Here is an 8,185-nt window from a genome sequence, read left to right on the forward strand (position 1 = left end):
CGTTGCTGCTCGAGGATGTCTGAAATATTACAACAGCTATATGAGAGAATGTTGTGGATTCATTTCATCCTCTGACTTTATGTCTCTTTCTTTCACTCCTGTGAATATGTGAATGATAACAAGCGAATACGAGAGCGACTCGTGTATGTGTGTGCTGTGGGGGAGATCATTTATTTTGCACACAATATTATATGTGGGTCAAGATCTGTTGATTTCAAATCTCAGAATATTTCACTGGATTTTTTTGTGGATGACTTTATTGTAATGTTTACTGTGACCCTGTGTCTCGTTCTGCTGGGCTATTGGCCAGTCAGGATTTAAATGCCTTTGATAACAGACTCTATACTTTGTAGAAAGATAGATCTACTGTATAGTGGATATGAGTATGTGTGTATGAATGTGAACATGAATGAGTGTGTCTTGGGACCCTTAAAGGAATTATTGATGTGTAGATGCTTTTAGGAGGCAGATGAGTCCAATCATGCATAATTACATGCAGTCCCATACACATAAACACCCTTATAAGCCACCCTTATACAGAGGCACTTGAGTCAGTTCATATATAATTACCCTCATTTAAATGACCAAATGTTCAAGTGCAACCTGACACTCATCTGACGTGACATGCGACCACACACACACACACACTTAGACCTCTCAAGGGAGTTCAGAGTACCTTTGCCTCATCTGAACTCTTTAAACAAATGAGTCAGGATATTCAGCAATATATGTTCATTAAAACACTACCACAGATCCAGGAGATCCATGATTTGTCTTAATTCAAAATATCAAGTATCAAAATATTAGTATTATTTATATTCTATTAAAATTTATTAAGACTTTGAATGAGCTCTTATTTTTACATTTTAGTTTAAGCAGTAATTTTGTTAATGCTATATAATTTAGCTTAAAAAAAAAATTCAAGTTTTAATTTTAGTCATTTTAGTACTTCAATGTACAGTAAACTTATTTTCAGTTAGCTGCCAAGGCAACATTTCAGATTTTTTAAAGTTTTTCAAGTTTACATTTTTCATCTAATATTGGGGGTTTATTTCAGCTTTATTTAAATTCACAAAAATGTTTTTTTTTTAATAGTTTTACTTTTAGTTTTAGTTAACTATAACAGCAGTGATATCAGTATTACAATACAAAAATTACAATAGTACAATATTAATAGGGTTGCAAAAGGGTGGAACATTTCCGGAAACTTTCCAGAGTTTATGAAAATGTACACAATTTTTCCAGAAGATTCCAAAAATTCCTGGAAAGTTTCCGGAAATTTACTGGAAATTTTCCAGTCCTTTGCAATCCTAAATAATAATGCTGTATTTTATGTTGTAGAACATAAAAATGTAATAAAAGCCTTTTTTAGATTTCACAAATAGAAATTAAACTTTTGCATTTCTATGCACTATTATTCATTTAGTGCATTTTGTGTATTGTATAAAATAACACTACACTATATATTTAAAAAAATATGTTTATGACCCAGTATGCTTATTATAGTAGTTTGTTTTGACATAGTATAATTATTAATACTTTTTTATTATTGCCTTTCTGTGGGCTAGCATGTGTGTCCCCACATGGATAGTAAAACCTGAAATCACAAACATTGAGCCAGCCAGCAGTCCCAAACTGGATCTGAATATAATCAGAGGGGGATTCAATGCAGATGGCTAAATAAAGCATGTAACGTTTTATGACATTTTTAACACCTGCCTAATTTAACTAGCGATATATCAAGCATTATGTATTTTATTGTATAATGCAGTAACACTAATGTTCATAATGAAAGTTATTCAAATTAAATTACTGAGAAAATCTTGTTCTCATACTGGAGGTTCTTTGGGTTGGCTGAGAGTTTGGGTGAAGCATTTTGAAGCATGAACCCCTGGGTTAGAGGATAGAAAATATTATTAGCTCTGTATAAAAACAATAGCCAATGGAAAGTCCTCACCACGAAGAAAAAACAAACGATGAGCATCTGTGTGTTTATATTTGTGTGTGATGAATTTGCAGTATTTATCAGTCTCTTTAAATCTTCCCATCTCTCTGTTCTAAAAAAGTTGAACACTTCAGACAATACTTTATTAAACTATATTTCTCTTACAGTTGGTTTAATTGGCTTCAGAAGTGGCTGATAGAGGGGATGTGTTTGAAGGCTTAACTGTTGTCTTGAAAATGCATTAGATTGAATTATGCAGGTCTGAATGAGAAGGTATACTATTATCCAAAGAGAATCACACTGTCAGAAAGTTTCGCTCTAATAGTGTGATTTTAGTTCTTATTCTCTGTAATTGCTGGCAGACTTTTTTTTTCTGAGACTATCTTCCTGGTATGTTCCAATAATATTGTCTCAGTGTTTGAGACAAAGATGCAAATTGAATGATGTGGTGTAGTATTTGAATATCTAAAGACTGTTAGGTGATTTGTGTAATTTTTACTTACACATCATATCTCAGCTTAAATATGCAGAGTCATAAATTAGCCCTTGGTAGATTGACTTCCTGAAAAGTGTTAACGCTTGCTCTGTGGCGCTTTCATATAACATCCTGACCAGCCTAACATAGCAACAGTGGCTCTATCAAGTACACAAGGTTAAATTTACCTAATATTTACACATGCACCTTTTTATGCTTATCAGAGTGCAAATTCCAGAAAATGAATAGTTAGCTTAGCAATATGCTAATGTTACACTCTATTGAAATCAATTGTGAGCCATATTTCCCATGCACTGCTTTGGTTGCATCACAGGTTCACTGGAAAAATTTGCCTCTTAGCTCCAATTCACGAGTTCACCTGCCCATCCAGTCCTGATGGTTAATGGTTAACAAACTTGGCTTGCTGTCCTCAATGGAGTCTCGAACCCGAGGCTCGGCTTGAGCACCGAGTTCAACCCCTCCCCATTGCGGTACTGCATAAAGGGAGAATAACATAAATAGAGGAGGAGATGGGGAGGTGAAGGGATGCCGGAAGAACTGTCGCTGGGAAGGCAGAATGACTGCTGCTTATATAGACTCGTAATGATGATTGACAGGACTGAATGATTAGGCTCCTCCCAAACCTATGTTTGGAGCTTCATTAAATATGATGTAGAAACAATTTTCACTCAGAAATTACTAGTAAATTTCAGAAACAATTTAAAAGAAACAGCAAGTAACACATTGAAATAAATGTGAAATTTTGAAGTTAGAAAAACTTGTAAAAATGTACTTTTTGAAGTTCGAAAAATCTTTTTTATTTTTTTTTACAGTGTATACAATTCACTGCAGTTTCTAACTAAAATGAAAACTGGTGGCTCTAAACTTTTCACAACTTTTATTACTTTTCACACAAATTATGATTAAAGCAGCTGATTATTGTTTAATAAAGACTTATTTCCTTGCACACTACTATTTTATGACCTCAAAACACTACCACAGTGCATGATTTGTAGACAAATAAATTTTCACGTTTCCATTACATGTTGTAGTAAATGTGTTTAGTAGCTCACCTTACCACGATACGTACAACTAGCGTAATAAATGATCACATTCACATTTCTCTGTCTCTCATTCCCCTCACCCAGCTGTCTGTGACAGCTCACTCAAGTTTCAATGATTATTAAAAGTATTTCAACCCTTAGTAATCTATCATATTCTACATATATGTTGTACACCTGATAAGCTGCTAATCCAGTCCAAAGGCAGTAAAATAAAGAGCAGACTTGGATCTTCTTTCTCCCCCATATCTCTCTTCTTCTCTTTCTTGTGCGACTTTTGACAACAATTTCAACCTGCGGTGTGCCGCTGGACATGAGAAATATCAGACACTATGGCACAGGAAACACAGAAAATCAGAGAGGAAGTAGCTCTGATGGAACTTCACAGCCCTGGAGGAGAGAATGAAAGTATGGAGAGGTTGTGTGCGCCTGTGAGAGACAGAGAGAAAATGAGCGAGTGTGCATGCATGCATGTGAGTGAGAGAGCTTGAGTGTGTTGGTCAGCTCCTGTCGTTCAGTCTCTGAGGGGATCTGGGAGATCAAACGCTGGTGAAAATGAATCACTTTACATGTCTCTGAAGGCAGTGAGAGAGACGCTCTGATCTAGGAGTGTGATGTGTCTATTGGTCAGATCAATAACATACTCATTATGGTGCCAATTTTATAAAAATTCCACAGAAACAAAGATAGATTCTTAGAATGTGCTATAATTGTTACATCATAATTATGAAAAAAAAGCTTTTTTTTATTATTATCTAGAATTTGGTGCTTTTGCTGAATATTAAGGTGAATATTTGCTGATTAGTAATAATAAATGAATATTCTATCATTATTCCAAATCATTCTCTTTTTTTCTTAAGAAAGAGGAAATTTTGATGCTGGTTTCCATGTTATTTTCCATGTAATTACAATAAACTTGGACTGAAGCTTTTTAAAATTAAAAACAAACATGAAAGAATCATAAATGTGTTCCACATAGTGAATACTCTATAAAAGGCATACAATAAAATTGTGTGAGACTGAAATTTTTAAACATGCTTTTTATATGTCCGCTCATGAGATAAGTAGCATGTGACCAAATAATTTTTGTGAGTCAGTTTTTTTTTTCTTTGAATGTTTGATTCATTTCACAAAACTAGTCTCAATTAGTTTGAGTCGTATCTTTTCATTGAATCTTTGATTTGGTTCACAAAACCAGCCTGAATAATTTGTTCATGAATCATTCTTTTGAGACAGATCTTTTCATTGAATCTTTGATTCAGTTCACAAAAGCAGTCTATTGTCACACAAATTTATTGTATTACTTCAGAAGACAAATGGACCATTTTTGCTGCTTTTGCATTGTACTTTTTTGAAGCTTGCAAGCTTCAATCTCCATTCACTGTAACTGCATGGAAAACAATGCCAACATTAGTAAAAAAAAAAGACAAAAAATTCATTTTGGGGGTAAACTATGCCTTTAAAATGATAGATATAGTTCATGATTTCTGAAACACCATCGTTAATACTTCCACAGCACATCTCTCCTGTGAACGCCATCTAATGAGCGAGAAGTCTGGCCTTTAGCTCACTAGCTAACACTCATAGTTCCCCTTCCTGAAAATGTCACATGTTCAAATCTGGCACAAAACAAACTGAGGTCTGTCGTTTAGTTGAGGTCTGTGCTGAAAGATCCAGAAAGAAATGAAAGCAAGTGGGTTCCATTGATCTTTCGCGGTATGAATGAGAGGGAATGATATTATGATGACCTATCCTTCAGGCTGGCCGAAAAAGAAAGAAATCTTTCACATCCACACACTGTCAAAACACAGACGTGTGCAGCTCGGTAATTTTAGGATTTTTCTATTTTTCCGTCCAGAATGAATTCCACGGGTTTATGCGTAAATCACAGTTCTTCGCACTTAACTGTAAAAACATTAAAGTCTTGATCTCTTAGAGCCTGAGGGGATAGAGAAGCTTACCCTCTCATTAAACACCCATCTGCAGAGTATCGCCAGTCATTAGGATTGCTTAACTAATTTCATGATAATTTAACAAATGAAGTTACGGATTAAATATGTATTAGATATTAATATAAGATAATGCCTGTAACTGCTCAGAGTCATTTGGAAGCACCCTGTTTTAATGAACAGTTTCTTTCTTTCTTTCTTTGAATGTGTGTGTGTAGATGTGTAAAACACTCCTGTGATGAACAGAAGGCTCGGAAAGCTGGAGGTATTTTGTAGCTTTAGGAGGCTCATAGTGTCTTTGAACAGCTCTTCATATGCTAATGAGGGAACTTTAATCAAGGTTCCTCGTTAAGGTCTCGTTTAGAGCCTTTGCGGGAGCTCGTTAAGGTAAACCTGCCCCAGGATTACACCTAATTAACAAACTCTAAACCAAGCGGGAAAATGACCAGTGCTGAGAACTAGCAATAGGTTTGTGAATGCGAAAGAGTGTTTTCCTCTAAATGTCTCCTGAATATTAAGTTCCATCCCCTGGGTGTTGTTTGAAATGCTCCCGTAGTTTTATCTCCATAATGACTCCATCAAATTACCTTAGCTCAGTGTTACAATTTCTCAGCTCCCTATAATCATCTGGTTCAGGTGAGTTCGAGGGCTTTAAAGCCTTCTAATGTTTATTTGTCTTTCCCTTGTTATCTTTATGCACCGCGAATGCGTGTCGAAACGCGTTTGTCGCTCGTTGGGTTCTCGTTGGGTGTTTAAGCTTCTCACGCCATGGCTAATTCTGACTGATGTTCCTCGGCAGTATTCAAATATGTAATTAATTCAACTGAGCCAATTAAACCCTCATCTGACTTCCATCTCTAAGTGTGTGCGCATGAGAGAGACTCATTTTTGCAATAGACTCTTGGTCAGCATTACTAGAGCCTTTGATTTTCTAGGACTCCATGATCACAGGTTTAATTTATCCTAGGAATTTCGACTTTCTCCGGTCGACTGGCTTTGCACCGATTGTATACTGATTGTATACACCTTTAATTGTGAGCCTGCCTGTGTACCCGCGATTGTGTATCTTTGTAGGCTACCTGTGTATCAGTCGTCTGTCTGCCTGTGTACCTGTGAGTGTACGTGTGTGTGTTATTGATGTAAGAAACCTAAAAAGAGTTTTGCTGATCAATTCTGTATCGGCATTAACGAATTTCAATCGCATCAAGTTGAGCCTTTGAGCTTTCTGCCGTTAGAAACTCCAATCACGATGACTGTAAATAAACACAGGCCTACACAAGTCTGATTTCTGGGATGCCAAAATTCCTCACACCTCTCCATCCCCTCTCTCTCTGTATCACTCCGTTCTCTCATCCCTGAATCGCTTCATCACCTCATTCTTAGAATTCATCTCACACATCATTCAACTCCGGAAAGGAGAAAATAACAATATACAAATATATTTATGTGGTGAATTCTCACCCTGAGAGCAGTGAACCAAAAGCATATATCAAAAAACGGTGACAGCGGCTAAAAAGCATGAATATCAAATAGGCTTATTCTGACACATACATAGTGGTGTAGTCACACCAAATATAATTTATAATTTATAATTTAGTTAATTGTGTGTCATTGTGAACATCTGGCTCTCAGATGCTTTTGTGCATCAGTTGTATGTATATTCAGTCACAGGGCCGCTGGCCAAATGGGTGCCCTAAGCAGGATTGCATTGTTGTGCCCTCTCCCTCAAATATTATGGAAGTTAAAAAAAAAAAACACCTACTTCAGGGGTCAAAATAGAACTTTAATAAAATATAAAAGTAAAAAAAAAAAAAATTATTAAATTGTATTATTTACAAATTACAATTGTAGCTTACCTATGGCTATGATTTTATTAATACAGTTGTCTGATTGATTTTATAGTCTCAAGCATTTAGAAATCATGCAAAAGAAAATTAAGCAGTTTTTCGATAAAACCATGGTTAATTTTTGTAAGGGTTGTGATGTCCACGTGTTTTTTGTTGAAGAAATTATAGAGGCTGTGTCATCTATAGCAAAAAGGTGGCCAAAATTAAAGATTAAGTGGATATTTGAATTATATGTTTGGTCAATAACCTATTAAACAAGGATTTGAGCGTCCTGTAAGTATAACAGCAGCAATTACCAGGCCTTTGGCTCCCTTTGCAGGCATTTGTAATAATAATGTACATAAATTGTTTATTTTGTATTACATTATGTATTTTAACAGTGTTATTCTATGAAACCATATAATTATTAATTAGCCAATCATTATTGCCTCATCGTTTTTATATAATGCATTGTAAAACTGCTTAATTTTCTTTTCTTTTGCATATTTCTAAATGCTTGAGACTATAAAATCAATCAGACAACTGTATTAATAAAATCATAGCCAATAGCCATAGGTAACTGTCTAAAGCTACAATTGTAATTTGTAAATAATTTTTTTTTTTTTACTTTTATATATATTTTTTAAAGGGGTCATATGATGTTGCTAAAAAGAACATTATTTTGTGTATTTGGGGTAATGAAATGTTTATGTGGTTTAAGGTTCAAAAAACACATTATTTTCCAAATACTGTACATTATTGTTTCTCCTCTATGCCCCGCCTTTCTGAAACGTGTCGATTTTTACAAAGCTCATCGGTCAGAAAAAGCGAGGTGTGCTGTGATTGGCCAGCTATCCAGTGCGTTGTGATTGGCCGAATACCTCAAGCGTGAGACGGAAATGTTACGCCCCTTGCCATATTGTGATGCC

The 8,185-nt window shown here is 35.3% G+C and overlaps 1 protein-coding gene across 1 annotated transcript in view; it reads left to right on the forward strand.

Annotated features, from left to right (window-relative positions):
- Window positions 1-5,965: 5,965 nt before the first annotated feature.
- The window catches only part of LOC107717071 (E3 ubiquitin-protein ligase NEURL1-like), a 26,713-nt gene continuing 24,493 nt past the window's right edge, over window positions 5,966-8,185 (forward strand). The window contains exon 1 of the mRNA XM_016523713.1: window positions 5,966-6,066. The gene's annotated coding sequence lies outside the window, so the exon portion shown is untranslated. The remainder of the gene's footprint in view (window positions 6,067-8,185) is intronic.

This window comes from Sinocyclocheilus rhinocerous, unplaced genomic scaffold (genome assembly GCF_001515625.1).
Source record: "Sinocyclocheilus rhinocerous isolate Xijiao unplaced genomic scaffold, SAMN03320098_v1.1 scaffold119, whole genome shotgun sequence".
NCBI lineage: Eukaryota > Metazoa > Chordata > Actinopteri > Cypriniformes > Cyprinidae > Sinocyclocheilus > Sinocyclocheilus rhinocerous.